A 24,767-nucleotide genomic window follows, 5' to 3' on the forward strand; every position below is an offset into this window, starting at 1 on the left:
GGCTAGTGCGTACTTGATTGCCACACAGTCCCATACGTACACAGGGGAATGGCAGTCGTTTATGTACATGATGTACATGAATGGTAAGGCCAGTGCGTACTTGATTGCCACACAGTCCCATACGTACACAGGGGAATGGCGGTCATTTATGTACATGATGTACAGGAATGGTAAGGCCGGTGCGTACTTGATTGCCACACAGTCCCACACGTACACAGGGCATGGCGGTCGTTTACGTACATGATGTGCAGGAATGGTAAGGCCAGTGCGTACTTGATTGCCACACAGTCCCACACGTACACAGGGGAATGGCGGTCGTTTATGTACATGATGTACAGGAATGGTAAGGCCAGTGCGTACTAGATTGCCACACAGTCCCACACGTACACAGGGCATGGCGGTCGTTTACGTACATGATGTGCAGGAATGGTAAGGCCAGTGCGTACTAGATTGCCACACAGTCCCACACGTACACAGGGGCATGGCAGTCGTTACGTTTATGTACATGATGTACAGGAATGGTAAGGCTAGTGCGTACTTGATTGCCACACAGTCCCATACGTACACAGGGGAATGGCGGTCGTTTATGTACATGATGTACATGAATGGTAAGGCCGGTGCGTACTTGATTGCCACACAGTCCCACACGTACACAGGGGAATGGCGGTCGTTTATGTATGTACATGATGTACAGGAATGGTAAGGCCGGTGCATACTTGATTGCCACACAGTCCCACACGTACACAGGGGAATGGCGGTCGTTTATGTACATGATGTACAGGAATGGTAAGGCCAGTGCGTACTAGATTGCCACACAGTCCCACACGTACACAGGGCATGGCGGTCGTTTACGTACATGATGTGCAGGAATGGTAAGGCCAGTGCGTACTAGATTGCCACACAGTCCCACACGTACACAGGGGCATGGCAGTCGTTACGTTTATGTACATGATGTACAGGAATGGTAAGGCTAGTGCGTACTTGATTGCCACACAGTCCCATACGTACACAGGGGAATGGCAGTCGTTTATGTACATGATGTACATGAATGGTAAGGCCAGTGCGTACTTGATTGCCACACAGTCCCATACGTACTCAGGGGAATGGCAGTCGTTTACGTACATGATGTACAGGAATGGTAAGGCCAGTGCGTACTAGATTGCCACACAGTCCCACACGTACACAGGGGCATGGCAGTCGTTACGTTTATGTACATGATGTACAGGAATGGTAAGGCCAGTGCGTAGTTGATTGCCACACAGTCCCACACGTAAGCAGGGGAATGGCAGTCGTTTATGTACATGATGTACATGAATGGTAAGGCCAGTGCGTACTTGATTGCCACACAGTCCCATACGTACACAGGGGAATGGCAGTCGTTTACGTACATGATGTACAGGTATGGTAAGGCCAGTGCGTACTTGATTGCCACACAGTCCCACACGTACACAGGGGAATGGCAGTCGTTGACGTACATGATGTACAGGAATGGTAAGGCCAGTGTGTACTTGATTGCCACACAGTCCCACAGGTACACAGGGAAATGGCAGTCGTTTATGTACATGATGTACAGGAATGGTAAGGCCAGTGCGTACTTGATTGCCACACAGTCCCACACGTACACAGGGGAATGGCGGTTGTTTACGTACATGATGTACAGGAATGGTAAGGCCAGTGCGAACTAGATTGCCACACAGTCCCACACGTACACAGGGGAATGGCAGTCGTTTACGTACATGATGTACAGGAATGGTAAGGCCAGTGCGTACTTGATTGCCACACAGTCCCACACGTACACAGGGGAATGGCAGTCGTTTACGTACATGATGTACAGGAATGGTAAGGCCAGTGTGTACTTGATTGCCACACAGTCCCACAGGTACACAGGGGAATGGCAGTCGTTTATGTACATGATGTACAGGAATGGTAAGGCCAGTGCGTACTTGATTGCCACACAGTCCCACAGGTACACAGGGGAATGGCAGTCGTTTATGTACATGATGTACAGGAATGGTAAGGCCAGTGCGTACTTGATTGCCACACAGTCCCACACGTACACAGGGGAATGGCGGTTGTTTACGTACATGATGTACAGGAATGGTAAGGCCAGTGCGAACTAGATTGCCACACAGTTCCACACGTACACGGGGGAATGGCGGTCGTTTTTGTACATGATTTACAGGAATGGTAAGGCCAGTGCGTACTTGATTGCCACACAGTCCCATACGTACACAGGGGCATGGCGGTCGTTTACGTACATAATGTACAGGAATGGTAAGGCCAGTGCGTACTTGATTACCACACAGTCCCACACGTACACAGGGGAATAACGGTTGTTTACGTACATGATGTACAGGAATGGTAAGGCCAGTGCGAACTAGATTGCCACACAGTCCCACACGTACATAGGGGAATGGCGGTCGTTTACGTACATGATGTACAGGAATGCCATGGTAAGGCCAGTGCGTACTAGATTGCCACACAGTCCCACACGTACACAGGGGAATGGCGGTCGTTTATGTACATGATGTACAGGAATGGTAAGGCCAGTGCGTACTTGATTGCCACACAGTCCCACACGTACACAGGGGAATGGCGGTTGTTTACGTACATGATGTACAGGAATGGTAAGGCCAGTGCGAACTAGATTGCCACACAGTCCCACACGTACATAGGGGAATGGCGGTCGTTTACGTACATGATGTACAGGAATGGTAAGGCCAGTGCGTACTTGATTGCCACACAGTCCAACAGGTACACAGGGGAATGGCAGTCGTTTATGTACATGATGTACAGGAATGGTAAGGCCAGTGCGTACTTGATTGCCACACAGTCCCACACGTACACAGGGGAATGGCGGTTGTTTACGTACATGATGTACAGGAATGGTAAGGCCAGTGCGAACTAGATTGCCACACAGTCCCACACGTACACGGGGGAATGGCGGTCGTTTTTGTACATGATTTACAGGAATGGTAAGGCCAGTGCGTACTTGATTGCCACACAGTCCCATACGTACACAGGGGCATGGCGGTCGTTTACGTACATAATGTACAGGAATGGTAAGGCCAGTGCCTACTTGATTACCACACAGTCCCACACGTACACAGGGGAATAACGGTTGTTTACGTACATGATGTACAGGAATGGTAAGGCCAGTGCGAACTAGATTGCCACACAGTCCCACACGTACATAGGAGAATGGCGGTCGTTTACGTACATGATGTACAGGAATGCCATGGTAAGGCCAGTGCGTACTAGATTGCCACACAGTCCCACACGTACACAGGGGAATGGCGGTCGTTTATGTACATGATGTACAGGAATGGTAAGGCCAGTGCGTACTTGATTGCCACACAGTCCCACACGTACACAGGGGAATGGCGGTTGTTTACGTACATGATGTACAGGAATGGTAAGGCCAGTGCGAACTAGATTGACACACAGTCCCACACGTACATAGGGGAATGGCGGTCGTTTACGTACATGATGTACAGGAATGCCATGGTAAGGCCAGTGCGTACTAGATTGCCACACAGTCCCACACGTACACAGGGGAATGGCGGTCGTTTATGTACATGATGTACAGGAATGGTAAGGCCAGTGCGTACTAGATTGCCACACAGTCCCACACGTACACAGTGGAATGGCAATCGTTTACGTACATGATGTACAGGAATGGTAAGGCCAGTGCGTACTTGATTGCCACACAGTCCCACACGTACATAGGGGAATGGCGGTCGTTTACGTACATGATGTACAGGAATGGTAAGGCCAGTGCGTATTAGATTGCCACACAGTCCCACACGTACATAGGGGAATGGCGGTCGTTTACGTACATGATGTACAGGAATGGTAAGGCCAGTGCGTACTTGATTGCCACACAGTCCCACACGTACACAGGGGAATGGCGGTCGATTATGTACATGATGTACAGGAATGGTAAGGCCAGTGCGTACTTGATTGCTACACAGTCCAACACGTACACAGGGGAATGGCAGTCGTTTACGTACATGATGTACAGGAATGGTAAGGCCAGTGCGAACTAGATTGCCACACAGTCCCACACGTACACAGGGGAATGGCGGTCATTTATGTACATGATGTACAGGAATGGTAAGGCCAGTGCGTATTAGATTGCCACACAGTCCCACACGTACACAGGGGAATGGCGGTCATTTATGTACATGATGTACAGGAATGGTAAGGCCAGTGCGTATTAGATTGCCACACAGTCCCACACGTACACAGGGGCATGGCGGTCGTTTATGTACATGATGTACAGGAATGGTAAGGCCAGTGTGTACTTGATTGCCACACAGTCTCACACGTATACAGGGGCATGGCGGTCGATTACGTACATGATGTACAGGAATGGTAAGGCCAGTGCGTATTAGATTGCCACACAGTCCCACACGTACACAGTGAATGGCAGTCGTTTATGCACATGATGTACAGGAATGGTAAGACCGGTGCGTACTTGATTGCCACACAGCCCCACACGTACACAGGGGAATGGCAGTCGTTTATGTACATGATGTACAGGAATGGTAAGGCCAGTGCGTACTAGATTGCCACACAGTCCCACACGTACACAGGGGCATGGCAGTCGTTTATGTACATGATGTACAGGAATGGTAAGGCCAGTGCGTACTAGATTGCCACAAAGTCCCACACGTACACAGGGGAATGGCGGCCGTTTACGTACATGATGTACAGGAATGGTAAGGCCAGTGTGTACTTGATTGCCACACAGTCCCACACGTACACAGGGAAATGGCAGTCGTTTATGTACATGATGTACAGGAATGGTATGGCCAGTGCGTACTAAATTGCCACACAGTCCCACACGTACACAGGGGAATGGCAGTCGTTTATGTACATGATGTACAGGAATGGTAAGGCCAGTGGGTACTTGATTGCCACACAGTCCTACACGTACACAGGGGAATGGCGGTTGTTTATGTACATGATGTACAGGAATGGTAAGGCCAGTGCGTACTTGATTGCCACACAGTCCCACACGTACACAGGGGAATGGCAGTTGTTTATGTACATGATGTACAGGAATGGTAAGGCCAGTGCGTACTTGATTGCCACACAGTCCCACACGTACACAGGGGAATGGCAGTCGTTTATGTACATGATGTACAGGAATGGTAAGGCCAGTGCGTACTTGATTGCCACACAGTCCCACACGTACACAGGGGCATGGCGGTTGTTTACGTACATGATGTACAGGAATGGTAAGGCAAGTGCGTACTTGATTGCCACACAGTCCCACACGTACACAGGGGAATGGCTGTCGTTTATGTACATGATGTACAGGAATGGTAAGGCAAGTGCGTACTTGATTGCCACACAGTCCCACACGTACACAGGGGAATGGCTGTCGTTTATGTACATGATGTACAGGAATGGTAAGGCCAGTGCGTACTTGATTGCCACACAGTCCCACACGTACACAGGGGAATGGCTGTCGTTTATGTACATGATGTACAGGAATGGTAAGGCCAGTGCGTACTTGATTGCCACACAGTCCCACACGTACACAGGGGAATGGCTGTCGTTTATGTACATTTGTGATTTCTTTCTTTATTCATCCAAAAAATACATAAACATAACATTATATTATAAAACATTAAAATAATTGGATAAAAAGGAAGAAGAGAAAAGGCAACTTCATGCCTATCTAGCTCTACTCCCTGTGTAACTAAAACATTTCAATTTTATTGAAATCAAACAAATCATATTATGATAGAATTTAATTACTAATAAATAATAGTATAATAGTAATAATAATAATAGATGTATATAATTATATATATATATAGAACTCAACGGCTTTTGCTACGATGGATATATATGTGCTATTTCTCAAATGGCCTTTGCTACTTTGCATTTGACCTGTGACGTATATGTTTTCCTATTCAATTACATTGCTCATCGATAGGAGCAAACGGCCAAAAACGTCTTGAGAATTTAAATTTTCAAATTACGATAACTTTTCTAAAAATGATCGAAATTTAATCGGATAACCACATTTATAAAGACATTTTAATAGAGTTTACCCTATCATCAGCTTATATTTTCTTATCACGCACTTTTTGAAATATTGGTTTCTGAATCATGCCTACTTATCGGGTAATAGTTTTGATAGGCCTGATTTGACAACAACCAACCTTAACCGTCTTGAACTTCTAATTTTTTTTTTACTTATCCGATTTGAAATTTCTTTTTTGTATACGATAGAAGATCATATAAAGAACGTGTATACGAAATTTCATCGATTTATCTTAATTTTAAGTTACTTAAAAAAAATAATTCTATATTGAATTTTTTCGCGAAAAATTGGGATGTCATTTTGCTACGTACCAAAACTCAAATAGTCATTGCGTTTAACGTATTTACTCAATAAATATAATTTTTGTACAATGTGTTCATATATATTGTTGGATTATGTGTGCCAAATTTGGATTTATAAAACTAAAAAAATTCGGAGATATTTAAAAAATATTGCTCATTTTGGCCGTTTGCTACGTATTTTCTTAATTTTTAAAATGTATTTACAACGTGGTTACTTTACGAACACAAACTATTTTTAGGTATGTTAGTCTATGTTTAACATACTATCGATCTGCTATTTTGATTTTTTGAATTTAAGCGTGCTTATATTTTTAATAAAAACCGACTTTTTTTAGATTTTGTGGTCGCTAGAACTCAAATATAATTGTCTCGTTCACTCAAAGTTTATTATAAATGTAAAATGACTTATTAAAATATCTTAACTATTATTAAATAGCAATTTACATAATGAAAAGCTTTATTTTCATTATTAGTCATCATTTAGTTAGCAAATGATAATTTTAAAAGTAAATATTACAATTTTTCGGAATTTTGTTTTCATTCTAAAATTGTAAAACGTTTCAAATTTAAGGACTTGTGGCAGGTCTTGTATTAAATTACGATTTATTTTGTTTAACATACTAGAAACAAAAATTCCTTTAATATGTGTAATTATTAAAACATTCTGCATCTACTAGACGTTGATTTTATTGATTTATATAGTTTTAAAACTGTTAAATTGGCGATTAAATGTCACGAAATTTTAAAATCCTAAGCATTTTCACTGGAACCCAGCATCCTAGGCCTAACAGCATCAACAGCCTACAGTAAACTATAGAATAAACCAGGTATACCGTAAGTTGTTATTTATTTTTGTTGTAATATAGATTTTTTAAATAGTTATAGTTTAATGTTATATATTTAATGTTATTATCTGACTCTCTGGCGGTAATCTATGAGAGGTAAATAGGGGCCTAGGCCTTAGGTCTATGATGCACACAAAGTGCCAAACCTTGTGTACGGCCCGGGGGTCTCACACGCCCTGCCCAGGCGGCCTAATTAGGCTTACCGCTTAGGCCTCGTTCTACATTAGGCCTAGGCCCTAGTGTCTGTTTACAGGTTTGTAAGTGCATAAACAGAGTAGGCCTAGACCTAACTTTTCTGGAATCTAGGCATAGGATAGGCACTGACTAGGCCTTTGTCTAGAAATAAGCACTTATTATTTACAACTTTTTAGCCTGGCTTGGGGCCTACTGTAGGAGGCCTACTCCTCTAGCCTAGTCTAGCTAGGAGGCATAGCCTATCTTAGGCTAGGCTAGGCCTAGGTAGTACTCAGTGCTAGAAGCCTGCCTAGGCCTAGATGTAGCCTACATCCTAAAACTAGACTAGGCCTAGGCTAGAACCTCTAGTAACGGCTTTGACAGGTATCTAGGCCCTACCTACATTATGTATGTTAGGGCCTATCTGACTTCTAGCATAGGCCTAGCCTAGACATTTACAGAAGGTGTACTGTAGTAGGTTTCCCTTCTACATCATTAACAGCTAGCTTAGAACAAGCCCCGCATTAAATCAAGCATCCATCCTAAGTATTTTTAACATAATTTTGTAATACTATTATTCACGAATTAAACATACTATTATGACTTACAAAGCAAATTAATTTTTAGTTTTAGTGTCCGGTTTGGAGTATTCAATCAACTACTCAATTTCTGATGACTCAATAATCAATTTAACTTCAGGTATTTTAAGTCTCAAGCTTATTCAACTTATGTTTAATGTGACTAACAACATATAAAAATACAATTACTTTTAGGTCATAAAAATAACAATTACTCCTTAAAAGTATAAATAAACATTAATTCAATCCAAATAATGGTAGCAAAAGAGATGTTTTAAAATAGTAACTATTAAATACTGTTGTGTTGACTGTATTCAGTTTTTTTTTTCAGTGAAACACATTATGGTACAAATGGAGAAAAATATATCTAGAAGAGAGGAAAATAACAAGATGAAGGAGCAGGAAAAATATGGTATACTTGTCATTAGTTCATGTTAAAACAAAATGACTATTGAACTATTTTAAGCCCAATTAAATACAACAAAGCACCCAAGTCAATGACATGAAATGTAATTTAACAGGTGTCTTAAATTAATTCTAAAGCCAATACAAAGCAAATACATTTACAATTAAAATGAAGTGAGAAAAGTGTAATGTAACAGTCAGAATTGTTAGAAATGTAATATAAATAAAATACAAAATTAAAACTTTTATTTTAGACAACTTCTAATGTTTATTAAAATGTGCTTTTTCATTTTTTCAGTTACTGCTGTGGTTTCAAACATCCTCCACTTCACATACAAGTTAATGGCTTATTAATAATTAAGGTAATCAGTAAACTCATTATAAATGTTTTGCTTTAATTTACTAACAATGTTTCATTTATCTACTAACCATACATAAACACACTCACACACCAACATACACAAAACACCTTTTAGAATAGCTTGTATTTAATGTAGGACAAAATTAAACATAACAATGTAGTTGTAGACCAAAGTTAAACACAGCAATGCAGTTCAATTAGTTGTTGTAGGACAAAATTAAACACAACAAAAGTTTGATCTAGGCTTATTAGTTGTAGGACAAAATTCAACACCAATAAAGCTTAGTTAGTTGCTTAAAATTAAACGGAGGAATACAGTTCAGTTTAGTTTATATTTACTGTATATAAAATTTAAACGGAGCAATGTAGTTTAGTAGTTGGTTGTAGAACAAATTTACACAGAAGAATGCAGTTCAGTTGAGTTTAGTTATTTACTGTATAGGGAAAAAAAATAACAGAGGAATGAAGTTTAGTTTTAGTTGGTTGTTGGACAAAAATGAACAGTTTGGTTAATTGTTGTATGACAAATGCAGACACAGCAATACAGTTCAGTTTAGTTATTTACTGTAGGAAAAAATAAACACATAAATATTGCAGTTTGTAGGACAAAATTGGTTTAGAAATCATTTATTGACACAACATTAAACTAGTTAGACATGTGTAGCGGTACATTTATTATAGAACACAATTAAGAGTACATATTTAGACAATCTGAAAGTATAATTGGTTGAGAAATCATCTATTAAACAAACCAATAATACAGGACATTCAAGTAGTTAGACATGTGTAGTGGTACAGTTATTATAGAACACAATTAAGAGTACATATTTTAGACAATCTGAAAGTGTAATTGGTTGAGAAATCATCTATAAAACAACCCAACAATACAGGACATTCAAGTAGTTAGACATGTGTAGTGGTACAGTTATTATAGAACACAATTAAGAGTACATATTTTAGACAATCTGAAAGTGTAATTGGTTGAGAAATCATCTATAAAACAACCCAACAATACAGGACATTCAAGTAGTTAGACATGTGTAGTGGTACAGTTATTATAGAACACAATTAGGAGTAAATATTTTAGACAATCTGAAAGTATAATTGTTTGAGAAATCATCTATTGAACAACCCAATAATACAGGACATTCAAGTAGTTAGACATGTGTAGGGGTACAGTTATTATAGGACACAATTAGGAGTTTGTTGTAGGACACAATTAAACACAGCAGTTTAGTTAAGTTAGAACAAGCCTCGCATTAAATCAGTAATCAAACACCCATCGTAAATATTTTAAACATAATTTTGTAATACTATTTTCACGAATTAAAAATACTATATATGACTTATAATGTAAATTAATTTTTAGTTTTAGTGTCCGGTTTGGAGTATTCAATCAACTAGCCTATTCAATTTCTGATGACTCAATAATCAACTTAACTTCAGGTATTTTAAGTCCCACGCTTAATCAACGTTTTAATGTTACTAACAACATATGAAAATACAATTATTTTTAGGTCATAAAAATAACAATTACTCCTTAAAATTATAAATAAAGTAATAAATAATAATAATTCAATCCAAATAATGGTAGTAGGCCTAGTGGTAACAAAAGAGATTTCTTAAAATAGTAACTATTGAATGCTGTTGGTGTTGACTGTATTCAGTTTTTTTTCAGTGAAAAACATGATGGTACAAATGGAAAAAAGATCTAGAAGAGAGGAAAATTACAAGATGAAGGAGCAGAAAATATATGGTTGAATATATGACTAAAATCATACCTTACATTAAAACAATCAATTAAATTAATATTTTATATTACAATAAAGCATGAAATCAATGGTAGGACATGTAATGAGGCCAGTCAAACTAATAACATATAGCATTGAAATAGAGTAAATGTAAAATAAAGAGGTAATTTAGGTGGAAAAATGCTAATAAAAAAAACAAAAACTGCTAGTACTACAAGTAAAAATGTTTATTCACATATTTTTTTTATTAATTATATTTTCAGCCTCTGCAATGATTAGTACCAAGTATTGTTAATCAGTCACCACTTCTCATGCTTTCAACAAGTCTTACTTCACAATTTGATGTCTTTTAAAGGTAATTGGTCATCGCTTTATGTTTTAAACCATCAGATAATAGTAATAATTGTAGCAGTACAATTAGAAATTAAATTTACATTACATTTATCAAACAAAATGTCTAATGTGATTAGTTGACAACACAATTACAAAAGACAGTAAAAAAGTAGTTAATTTGAAATGCCCAAATTCAATTTAGCTTTCCCTTCTCCATCAGCTGTTCTTGTTTGGGTACATTGTTAAAAATCACAATATATGGTACACAGAAATACAGTCTGTTTAGGTCATAAAAATGAATAATGCACTAAAAATGTTATTAGTTTTATTAGTATACTAATGACTATGAATATAATGGGTTTTTTTTTAAACAGTGATAATGGATAAGAAAGAGGATAATCTAGAAGTGGAAGTGGAAACAAGATGAATAATACATTTAGGAAGAAAAAAAAAGGAGATGGTTGAATATAACTAATAGTCTATATTTTCATACACATTAATTCATGTTAAAACAAAATGACCATTAAACAATTTTAAGCCCAATTAAATACAACAAAGCACCCAAGTCAATGACTAGAAATGTAATTTAACAGGTGAAATTAATTCTAAAGCCAATACAAAGCAAATACATTTACAATTAAAAATGAAGTGAGAAAAGTGTAATGTAACACATCTGAGAATTGTTAGTAAAGTATTATATTTCAAATCCAAAATTAAAACTTTTTTTTAGACAACTTCTAATGTTTATTAAAATGGGCTTTTTCATTTTTTCAGTTACTGCTGTGGTTTCAAACATCCTCCACTTCACATACAAGTTAATGGCTTATTAATAATTAAGGTAATCAGTAATCTCATTATAAATGTTTTGCTTTAATTTACTAACAATGTTTCATTTATCTACTAACCATACATAAACACACTCACACACCAACATACACAAAAGACCTTTTAGAATAGCTTGTATTTAATGTAGAACAAATTAAATCTTCTTGTAGACCAAAGTTAAACATAGAAATGCAGTCAGTTTAGTTAATTACTGTAGGGAAAAATTAAAAACAGCAATACAGTTCAGTTAGTTGTTGTAGGACAAAATTAAACTAAGGAATACAGTTTAGTTTAGTTATTTACTGTAGAGAAAAATTAAAAGCAGCAATGTAGTTTAGTTGGTTGTAGAACATATTTAAACAGGGGAATACAGTTCAGTTTAGTTATTTTCTGTATAGGAAAACAATTAAAAACATCAATTCAGTTTAGTATAGTTTAGTTAATTGTACTGTAGGAAAATTTAAACACAGCAATGGAATTTAGTTGGTTGTGAAACAAAAGTGAACATAGTTTAGTTTGGTTAATTGTTGTAGGACAAATGTAGACACAACAATGTAGTTTAGTTTATTTGGTTGTAGGACAAATGCAGACACAGCAGTTCAGTTTAGTTATTTACTGTAGGAACAAATAAACACAAGGATGCAGTTTAGTTTAGTTAGTTGTAGGACTTAATTTATTCATAAATAATATATTGACACAATTAAACACAGCAGTTTAGTTTATTTGGTTGTAAGACAAAATTAAACAGAGCAATTCAGTTTAATTTAGTTGTTTGTAGAACAAAACTAAACAGAACTGTTTAGTTTAATTGGTTATAGGAAACAGGTAAACACAGCAGTTCAGTTCAGTTTAGTTTAGTTTAGTTGGTTGTAGAACAAAATTAAACAGAGAAGTTTAGTTTAGTTTAGTTGGGTGTAGAACACAATTAAACACAGCAATTCAGTTCAGTTTAGTTGGTCGTAAGAGAAATTTAAACACAGCAATGCACTTCAGTTTAGTTAGTTGTTTAGGACAAAATAAAACAGCAAATCTAACACTGTTGAGAAATCATCTATTGGACAACACAATAATACAGGACATTCAAGTAGTTAGACATGTGTAGGGGTACAGTTATTATAGAACACAATTAAGAGTACATTGTAGTTTGATCTATTGGTTGTAGGATAAATTTAAACACAGCAATGCAGTTCAGTTTAGTTAGTTGTTTAGGGCAAAATTAAACACAGGAATGCAGTTCAGTTTAGTTAGTTGTTTAGGACAAAATTAAACACAGCAATGCAGTTCAGTTTAGTTAGTTGTATGAGAAATTTAAACACAGTAATGCAGTTTAATCAGTAATTATTTGGGTAATTTAAACACAACATGTGTTTAATATTCTAGGAATGTTTAGTTGATTTGATGATAGTAGATGTAGTTGATAATAATTAGTTATTGTTCACCTGATTCAAACACAATAAATGTAGTTGATTATTCAGTAATTGGTTTGGTAATTTAAACACAACATGTGTAGTTTAATATTCAGGAATGTTCAGTTGATTTGATGATAGTAGATGTAGTTGATAGATAATTAGTTATTGTTCACCTGATTCAAACACAATAAATGTAGTTGATTATTCAGTAATTGTTTGGGTAATTTAAACACAACATGTGTTTAAATATTTAGGAATGTTTAGTTGATTTGATGATAGTAGGGGTAGTTGATAATTAGTTATTGTTCACCTGATTCAAACACAATAAATGTAGTTGATTATTCAGTAATTGTTTGGGTAATTTAAACACAACATGTGTAGTTTAATATTCAGGAATGTTTAGTTGATTTGATGATAGTAGATATAGTTGATAATTAGTTATTGTTCACCTGATTCAAACACCATAAATGTAGTTGATTATTCAGTAATTGTTTGGGTAATTTAAACACAACATGTGTTCAATATTTAGGAATGTTTATTTGATTTGATGATAGTAGGGGTAGTTGATAATTAGTTATTGTTCACCTGATTCAAACACAATAAATGTAGTTGATTATTCAGTAATTGTTTGGGTAATTTAAACACAACATGTGTAGTTTAATATTCAGGAATGTTTAGTTGATTTGATGATAGTAGATGTAGTTGATAATTAGTTATTGTTCACCTGATTCAAACACAATAAATGTAGTTGATTATTCAGTAATTGTTTGGGTAATTTAAACACAACATGTGTAGTTTATTATCTAGGAATGTTTAGTTGATTTGATGATAGTAGATGTAGTTGATAATTAGTTATTGTTCACCTGATTCAAACACCATAAATGTAGTTGATTATTCAGTAATTGTTTGGGTAATTTAAACACAATATGTGTAGTTTAATATCTAGGAATGTTTAGTTGATTTGATGATAGTAGATGTAGTTGATAAATAGTTATTGTTCACCTGATTCAAACACAATAAATGTAGTTGATTATTCAGTAATTGTTTGGGTAATTTAAACACAACATGTGTAGTTTAATTTTCAGGAATGTTTAGTTGATTTGATGATAGTAAATGTAGTTGATTATTCAGTAATTGTTTGGGTAATTTAAACACAACATGTGTAGTTTAATATTCAGGAATGTTTAGTTGATTTGATGATAGTAGATGTAGTTGATAATTAGTTATTGTTCACCTGATTCAAACACAATAAATTTAGTTGATTATTCAGTAATTGTTTGGGTAATTTAAACACAACATGTGTAGTTTAATATCTAGGAATGTTTAGTTGATTTGATGATAGTAGATGTAGTTGATAATTGGTTATTGTCCACCTGATTCAAACACCATAAATGTAGTTGATTATTCAGTAATTGTTTGGGTAATTTAAACACAACATGTGTAGTTTAATATTTAGGAATGTTTAGTTGATTTGATGATAGTAGATGTAGTTGATAATTAGTTATTGTTCACCTGATTCAAACACAATAAATGTAGTTGATTATTCAGTAATTGTTTGGGTAATTTAAACACAACATGTGTAGTTTAATATCTAGGAATGTTTAGTTGATTTGATGATAGTAGATGTAGTTGATAATTAGTTATTGTTCACCTGATTCAAACACCATAAATGTAGTTGATTATTCAGTAATTGTTTGGGTAATTTAAACACAACATGTGTAGTTTAATATTTAGGAATGATTAGTTGATTTGATGATAGTAGATGTAGTTGATAATTAGTTATTGTTCACCTGATTCAAACACCATAAATGTAGTTGATTATTCAGTAATTGTTTGGGTAATTTAAACACAACATGTGTAGTTTAATATTTAGGAATGATTAGTTGATTTGATGATAGTAGATGTAGTTGATAATTAGTTATTGTTCACCTGATTCAAACACCATAAATGTAGTTGATTATTCAGTAATTGCTTGGGTAATTTAAACACAACATGTGTAGTTTAATATTTAGGAATGTTTAGTTGATTTGATGATAGTAGATGTAGTTGATAATTAGTTATTGTTCACCTGATTCAATCACAGTAAATGTAGTTGATTATTCAGTAATTGTTTGGGTAATTTAAACACAACATGTGTTTAATATTTAGGAATGTTTAGTTGATTTGATGATAGTAGATGTAGTTGATAATTAGTTATTGTTCACCTGATTCAAACACAATAAATGTAGTTGATTATTCAGTAATTGTTTGGGTAATTTAAACACAACATGTGTAGTTTAATTTTCAGGAATGTTTAGTTGATTTGATGATAGTAGATGTAGTTGATAATTAGTTTTTGTTCACCTGATTCAAACACAGTAAATGTAGTTGATTATTCAGTAATTGTTTGGGTAATTTAAACACAACATGTGTAGTTTAATATTTAGGAATGTTTAGTTGATTTGATGATAGTAAATGTAGTTGATAATTAGTTATTGTTCACCTGATTCAAACACCATAAATGTAGTTGATTATTCAGTAATTGTTTGAGTAATTTAAACACAACATGTGTAGTTTAATTTTCAGGAATGTTTAGTTGATTTGATGATAGTAGATGTAGTTGATAATTAGTTTTTGTTCACCTGATTCAAACACAGTAAATGTAGTTGATTATTCAGTAATTGTTTGGGTAATTTAAACACAACATGTGTAGTTTAATATTTAGAAATGTTTAGTTGATTTGATGATAGTAAATGTAGTTGATAATTAGTTATTGTTCACCTGATTCAAACACCATAAATGTAGTTGATTATTCAGTAATTGCTTGGGTAATTTAAACACAACATGTGTAGTTTAATATTTAGGAATGTTTAGTTGATTTGATGATAGTAGATGTAGTTGATAATTAGTTATTGTTCACCTGATTCAATCACAGTAAATGTAGTTGATTATTCAGTAATTGTTTGGGTAATTTAAATACAACATGTGTTTAATATTTAGGAATGTTTAGTTGATTTGATGATAGTAGATGTAGTTGATAATTAGTTATTGTTCACCTGATTCAAACACAATAAATGTAGTTGATTATTCAGTAATTGTTTGGGTAATTTAAACACAACATGTGTAGTTTAATTTTCAGGAATGTTTAGTTGATTTGATGATAGTAGATGTAGTTGATAATTAGTTTTTGTTCACCTGATTCAAACACAGTAAATGTAGTTGATTATTCAGTAATTGTTTGGGTAATTTAAACACAACATGTGTAGTTTAATATTTAGGAATGTTTAGTTGATTTGATGATAGTAAATGTAGTTGATAATTAGTTATTGTTCACCTGATTCAAACACCATAAATGTAGTTGATTATTCAATAATTGTTTGGGTAATTTAAACACAACATGTGTAGTTTAATTTTCAGGAATGTTTAGTTGATTTGATGATAGTAGATGTAGTTGATAATTAGTTTTTGTTCACCTGATTCAAACACAGTAAATGTAGTTGATTATTCAGTAATTGTTTGGGTAATTTAAACACAACATGTGTAGTTTAATATTTAGGAATGTTTAGTTGATTTGATGATAGTAAATGTAGTTGATAATTAGTTATTGTTCACCTGATTCAAACACCATAAATGTAGTTGATTATTCAGTAATTGTTTGGGTAATTTAAACACAACATGTGTAGTTTAATATTTAGGAATGTTTAGTTGATTTGATGATAGTAAATGTAGTTGATAATTAGTTATTGTTCACCTGATTCAAACACCATAAATGTAGTTGATTATTCAGTAATTGTTTGGGTAATTTAAACACAACATGTGTAGTTTAATATTTAGGAATGTTTAGTTGATTTGATGATAGTAGATGTAGTTGATAATTAGTTATTGTTCACCTGATTCAAACACAATAAATGTAGTTGATTATTCAGTAATTGTTTGGGTAATTTAAACACAACATGTGTAGTTTAATATTTAGGAATGTTTAATTGATTTGATGATAGTAAATGTAGTTGATAATTAGTTATTGTTCACCTGATTCAAACACCATAAATGTAGTTGATTATTCAGTAATTGTTTGGGTAATTTAAACACAACATGTGTAGTTTAATATTTAGGAATGTTTAGTTGATTTGATGATAGTAGATGTAGTTGATAATTAGTTATTGTTCACCTGATTCAAACACAATAAATGTAGTTGATTATTCAGTAATTGTTTGGGTAATTTAAACACAACATGTGTAGTTTAATATTCAGGATTTCAGGTTATAGGACACAATTAAGAGTAACTATTTTAGACAAATATGAAAGTATAATTGGTTGAGAAATCATCTATTGAACAACCCAATAATACAGGATATTCAAGTAGTTAGAGATGTGTAGGGCTACAGTTATTATAGAACAAAATTAAGAGTGCATATTTGACAACTCTAACAATACAATTGGTTGAGAAATCATCTTTAGAACAACCCAACAATACAGGACATTCAAGTAGTCAGACATGTGCAGGGGTACAGTTGTTATAGAACACAATTATGAGCAAATATTTTAAACAAATCTGAAAGTATACTAGGTTGAGACATCATCTATTGAACAATTTCACAATACAGGACATTAAACTAGTAAGGCAAATGTAGGGGTGCAGTTATTATATAACACAATTAGCAATTAGGACACAATTAAACACAGCAGCTCAGTTTAGTTTCGTTGGTTCTAGAACAAAATTAAACAGAGCAATTTAGTTTAGTTTGTTGGAGGACACAATTAAACAGAGAAATTTAGTTTAGTTGATTATAGGACACAATTAAACACAGCAGCTTAGTTTAGTTTAGTTGGTTGTAGGACACAATTAAACAGAGCAATTCAGTTTAATTTAGTTGGTTGTAGGACAAAATTAAACACAGCAGCTTAGTTTAGTTGGTTGTAGGACCAATTTAACACAGCAGCACAGTTTAGTTTAGTAATTAAACAGAGCAATTCAGTTCAGTTTAGTTTGTTAGAGGACACAATTAAACACAGCAGTTCAGTTTAGTCTAGTTGGTTGTAGAACAAAATTAAACCGAGCAATTCAGTTTAATTTAGTTGGTTGTAGGACAAAATTAAACACAGCAGCTTAGTTTAGTTGGTTGTAGGACCAATTTAACACAGCAGCACAGTTTAGTTTAGTAATTAAACAGAGAAATTTAGTTTAGTTGGTTTTAGGACACAATTAAACACAGCAGTTCAGTTTAGTTAAGTTAGTTGTAAAACAAAATTAAACAGAGCAGTTCAGTTTAGTTTAGTTGGTTATAGGACAAAATTAAACACAGCAGTTCAGGTAATAGGACACAATTAAGAGTAAATATTTGAGACAAATCTAACAGAATAATTGGTTGAGAAATCTATCTATCTAATCTATTAGACAACACAATATTACAGCACATTCAAGTAGTTAAACATGTGTAGTGGTAGAGTTCTTATAGAACCCATTTAGGAGTACATATTTTAAACAAATTTAACATAATAATTGGTTAAGAAATCATCTATTAGACAACATAATAATACAGAGCATTCAAGTAGTTAGACATGTGTAGGGGTACAGTTATTATAGAACACAATTAAGAGTACATTGTAGTTTGATCTATTGGTTGTAGGATAAATTTAAACACAGCAATGCAGTTCAGTTTAGTTAGTTGCTTAAGGACAAAGTTAAACAAAGGAATTCAGTTTAGTTTTGTTAGTTACTTACAACAAAATTAAAGAGAGGAATGCAGTTTAATTTAGTTAGTTGTTTAGAGCAAAATAAAAAACAGCAAATCTAACACTATAATTGGTTAAGAACTTTTAGACAAAACAATTATATATGGTACAGTTATTATAGAACACAATTAGGAGTAAATATTTTAGAAAAATCTGAAGTAAAATTAGTTGAGAAATTCTATATGAAACAACCCAATAATACAGGACATTCAAGTTGTTAGACATATGTAGGGGTACAGTTATTATAGAGCACAATCAAGAGTACATATTTTAGACAAGTCTAACAGTATAATTTGGTTGAGAAGTCATCTAATAGACAGGAAATTCTAGTAGTTCAAATTTGTAGGGAGGGGTACAGATATTATAGAACACAATTAGGAGTACATATTTTAGACAAATCTAACATTACAACTGGTTGAGAAATCATCTATAGAACAACTCAATAATACAGGACATTCAAGTAGTTAGACATGTGTAGGGGTACAGTTATTATAGCACACAATTAAGAGTACATATTTTAGACAAGTCTAACAGTATAATTTGGTTGAGAAGTCATCTAATAGACAGGAAATTCTAGTAGTTCAAATTTGTAGGGAGGGGTACAGATATTATAGAACACAATTAGGAGTACATATTTTAGACAAATCTAACATTACAACTGGTTGAGAAATCATCTATAGAACAACTCAATAATACAGGACATTCAAGTAGTTAGACAAAACAATTATACATGGTACAGTTATTGTAGCACACAATTAAGAGTACATATTTTAGACAAATCTGAAGTATAATTAGTTGATAAATCATCTATTGAACAACTCAACAATACAAGACATTCAAGTAGTCAGGTTACAGTTATTATAGAGCACAATTTAGAGTAAATATTTTAGACAAATTTAACAGTACAATTGGTTGAGAAATAATCTATTGAACAACCCAATAATGCACATTTCACATTCAACTAGTTACACATGTGGTTCTAGAACAAAATTAAACTGAGCAATTTAGTTTAGTTTGTTAGAGGACACAATTGAACACAGCAGCACAGTTTAGTTTAGTTGGTTGTAGGACCAATTTAACACAGCAGCACAGTTTAGTTTAGTAATTAAACAGAGAAATTTAGTTTAGTTGGTTTTAGGACACAATTAAACAGAGCAATTCAGTTTAATTTAGTTGGTTGTAGGACAAAATTAAACACAGCAGCTTAGTTTAGTTGGTTGTAGGACCAATTTAACACAGCAGCACAGTTTAGTTTAGTAATTAAACAGAGAAATTTAGTTTAGTTGGTTTTAGGACACAATTAAACAGAGCAATTCAGTTTAATTTAGTTGGTTGTAGGACAAAATTAAACACAGCAGCTTAGTTTAGTTGGTTGTAGGACCAATTTAACACAGCAGCACAGTTTAGTTTAGTAATTAAACAGAGAAATTTAGTTTAGTTGGTTTTAGGACACAATTAAACAGAGCAATTCAGTTTAATTTAGTTGGTTGTAGGACAAAATTAAACACAGCAGCTTAGTTTAGTTGGTTGTAGGACCAATTTAACACAGCAGCACAGTTTAGTTTAGTAATTAAACAGAGAAATTTAGTTTAGTTGGTTTTAGGACACAATTAAACACAGCAGTTCAGTTTAGTTTAGTTGGTTGTAGAACAAAATAAACAGAGAAATTCAGTTTAGTTTAGTTGGTTGTAGGACACAATTAAACATAGCAATTCTAATTTAGCTTAGTTGGCTGTAGGACACAATTAAACAGAGTAATTCAGTTTAGTTTAATTGGTTGTAAGACACAATTAAACAGAGTAATTCAGTTTAGTTTAGTTGGTTGTAAGACACAATTAAACATAGCAATTCAGTTTAGTTTAGTTGGTTGTAGGACAAAATTAAACACAGCAGTTCAGTTCAGTTTAGTTGGTTGTAAGACACAATTAAACATAGCAATTCAGTTTAGTTTAGTTGGTTGTAGGACAAAATTAAACACAGCAGTTCAGTTCAGTTTAGTTGTTTGTAGAACAAAATGAAACAGAGAAATTCAGTTTAGTTTAGTTGGTTTTAGGACACAATTAAACATAGCAATTCAGTTTAGTTTAGTTGGTTTTAGGACACAATTAAACAGAGTAATTCAGTTTAGTTTAGTTGGTTGTAAGACACAATTAAACATAGCAATTCAGTTTAGTTTAGTTGGTTGTAGGACAAAATTAAACACAGCAGTTCAGTTCAGTTCAGTTTAGTTGTTTGTAGAACAAAATGAAACAGAGAAATTAAGTTTATTTTAGTTGGTTGTAGGACACAATTAAACACAGCAGTTCAGTTTAGTTTAGTTTGTTGTAGAACAAAATTAAACACAGCAGTTTACTTTAGTCTAGTTTGTTGTAGAACAAAATAAACAGAGAAATTCAATTTAGTTTAGTTTGTTGGAGGACACAATTAAACACAGCAGTTCAGTTTAGTCTATTTGGTTGTAGAACAAAATTAAACCGAGCAATTCAGTTTAGATTAGTTGGTTGTAGGACATAATTAAACACAGCAGTTCAGTTTAGTTAAGTTGGTTTTAGAACACAATTAAACACAGCAGTTCAGTTCAGTTTAGTTATTTGTAGAACAAAATGAAACAGAGAAATTCAGTTTAGTTTAGTTGGTTGTAGGACACAATTAAACAGTGCAATTCAGGTTAGTTTAGTTGGTTGTAGGACAAAATTGGACACAGCAGTTTACTTTAGTCTAGTTTGTTGTAGAACAAAATAAACAGAGAAATTCAATTTAGTTTAGTTTGTTGGAGGACACAATTTAACACAGCAGTTCAGTTTAGTTTAGTTTGTTGTAGAACAAAATTAAACACAGCAGTTTACTTTAGTCTAGTTTGTTGTAGAACAAAATAAACAGAGAAATTCAATTTCGTTTAGTTTGTTGGAGGACACAATTAAACACAGCAGTTCAGTTTAGTCTAGTTGGTTGTAGAACAAAATTAAACCGAGCAATTCAGTTTAGATTATTTGGTTGTAGGACATAATTAAACACAGCAGTTCAGTTTAGTTAAGTTGGTTGTAGAACACAATTAAACACAGCAATTCATATTTAGACAAATCTAAAAGTATAATTAGTTGAGAATTCATCTATTAGCCAAAACAATAATACAGAGCATTCAAATATTTAGACATATGTAGGGGTAAAGTTATTGTAGACAACAATTAAGATAATATATTTTAGACAAATTTAAAAGTATAATTGGTTGGGAATTTATCTAGTAGACAACAAAACAATACAGAACATTCAAATATTTAGACATGTGTAGGGGTACAGTTATTATAGAACACCATTAAGTGTACATATTTTAGACAAATCTAAAAGTATAATTGGTTAAGAAATTATCTAGTAGACAACACAATAATACAGAACATTCAAATATTCAGACAAGTGCAATTCAGTTTAGTTTAGTTGGTTGTAAGACACAATTAAACATAGCAATTCAGTTTAGTTTAGTTGGTTGTAAGACAAAATTAAATAGAGAAGTTTAGTTAAGTTGGTTGTAAAACAAAATTAAACAGAGCAATTCAGTTTAGTTTAGTTGGTTGTAGGACAAAATTAAACACAGCAGTTCAGGTAATAGGACACAATTAAGAGTAAATATTTGAGACAAATCTAACAGAATAATTGGTTGAGAAACTATCTATCTAATCTATTAGACAACACAATATTACAGCACATTCAAGTAGTTAAACATGTGTAGTGGTAGAGTTATTATAGAACCCATTTAGGAGTACATATTTTAAACAAATTTAACAGAATAATTGGTTAAGAAATCATCTATTAGACAACATAATAATACAGAGCATTCAAGTAGTTAGACATGTGTAGGGGTACAGTTATTATAGAACACAATTAAGAGTACATTGTAGTTTGATCTATTGGTTGTAGGATAAATTTAAACACAGCAATGCAGTTCAGTTTAGTTAGTTGCTTAAGGACAAAGTTAAACAAAGGAATTCAGTTTAGTTTTGTTAGTTACTTACAACAAAATTAAAGAGAGGAATACAGTTTAATTTAGTTAGTTGTTTAGAGCAAAATAAAAAACAGCAAATCTAACACTATAATTGGTTAAGAACTTTTAGACAAAACAATTATACATGGTACAGTTATTATAGAACACAATTAGGAGTAAATATTTTAGACAAATCTGAAGTATAATTAGTTGAGAAATTCTATATGAAACAACCCAATAATACAGGACATTCAAGTTGTTAGACATGTGTAGGGGTACAGTTATTATAGAGCACAATTAAGAGTACATATTTTAGACAAATCTAACAGTATAATTTGGTTGAGAAATCATCTAATAGACAGCACAATAATACAGGAAATTCTAGTAGTTCACATTTGTAGGGAGGGGTACAGATATTATAGAACACAATTAGGAGTACATATTTTAGACAAATCTAACATTACAACTGGTTGAGTAATCATCTATAGAACAACCCAACAATACAGGACATTCAATTAGTTAGACATGTGTAGGGGTACAGTTATTATAGCACACAATTAAGAGTACATATTTTAGACAAATCTGAAGTATAATTAGTTGATAAATCATCTATTGAACAACTCAACAATACAAGACATTCAAGTAGTTAGGTTACAGTTATTATAGAGCACAATTTAGAGTAAATATTTTAGACAAATTTAACAGTACAATTGGTTGAGAAATAATCTATTGAACAACCCAATAATACACATTTCACATTTAACTAGTTACACGTGTGTAGGGGTACAGTTATTATAGCACACAATTTTAGACAAATAATTTGTTTAGAAATCATCCATTAGACAACACAACGACACAGGACATTCAAGAAGTTAGACATCTGTGGGGATACAGTTATTATAGAGCACGATTAAGAGTACAGCTGTATTTTAGACAATTCTAACAGAATAATTTGTTTAGAAATCATCTGGTAAACAACACATCAGTACAGAACATTTAAGTAGTTAGACATCTGTAGGGGTACAGTTATTATAAAACATATATACTAGACAAATCTACCAATACAACTGTTTGAAAAATCATTTATTAGACAATAAAACAATACAGGACACTTAACTAATTTCTTAGAAAAAAACAATTATACACCCAAATGCAAAAACCAAAAGTAACTATTGTTAAACAACTGTACTTTTAGTAGTATTACTGATACAATTTTAATGTTTGCAGTCAATTAAATGAACACTTTACATGCTTATTGTGAAATCTGGTTAAATCCTGCAATATTCTTCTACCCACAGTGTGTTGCTGTTTGGACTGTCATTGAAGGAGCATTTTCATAGAATGAGCATACTGAAGTAGAAGTCTAAATGTATTCACCTATTCATTTGAAACTCATCAACATTATACAGCAGCAGCTCCATAGTGTTTGGTTGCATGAATGATTGGCCAGGACTTGTATTCAATGACATTTTTTAACAAACGTTAAAAGCATAGATGCTTACATAGGCCTTAATTCTTTAGCCTTTCCAGGTTAAACTATTGAATTTGTTACCTTTTATAAGAAATAATTATTTTGAATTAATTTAAGCTCTTCCCTTACAGTTTGTTTTTTAGTATTTTGTAAGTTTTATTTTAATTTGTTATTAAATTAAATCAAAGATGAAATAAAGTTATAAAAGTTGTCTTCAATTCTGTGTGCACCTGCTTTTATCTAATACATACAGCTACATATGAAGATTTAACTATTTAAAAAGCTCATCATCCTAAAGTTAAATGACTTAATTAATTTTATTAATCTTCAGTGTTCATGTTTTTGGAAGACAGTACATCTTTAAGTCAATGCGATTGGTTTTTTTAAACTGGTTATATATACTTGTTAAACCTTATTTCTGATTTACTTTAAACTGAAACCTTTGTTTTGCTGAAAAGGGTCAAGTCATGACAAGTGCTTTTGCACTTCTGGACTTGATCCTGACTGCCATAATTATGAGGTTTACTACAATAAACATGAATTAAAAATGAATTATGAGAA

At 33.5% G+C, this 24,767-nt stretch overlaps 1 long non-coding RNA gene across 2 annotated transcripts; it reads left to right on the forward strand.

The window, feature by feature from the left end:
• Positions 1-7,013: 7,013 nt before the first annotated feature.
• Positions 7,014-24,397, forward strand: LOC144835194 (uncharacterized). Of its 2 annotated transcripts, XR_013611056.1 has the most exons (8): positions 7,014-7,200; positions 8,013-8,084; positions 8,295-8,375; positions 8,667-8,730; positions 10,099-10,175; positions 10,408-10,835; positions 11,188-11,651; positions 24,034-24,397. It is a non-coding gene; the product is annotated as an uncharacterized LOC144835194 (long non-coding RNA). The 2 variants fall into 2 exon arrangements; XR_013611057.1 differs by lacking the exon at positions 8,013-8,084.
• Positions 24,398-24,767: the final 370 nt, after the last annotated feature.

Source organism: Antedon bifida, chromosome 2 (genome assembly GCF_963402885.1).
Source record: "Antedon bifida chromosome 2, ecAntBifi1.1, whole genome shotgun sequence".
Classification (NCBI taxonomy): domain Eukaryota; kingdom Metazoa; phylum Echinodermata; class Crinoidea; order Comatulida; family Antedonidae; genus Antedon; species Antedon bifida.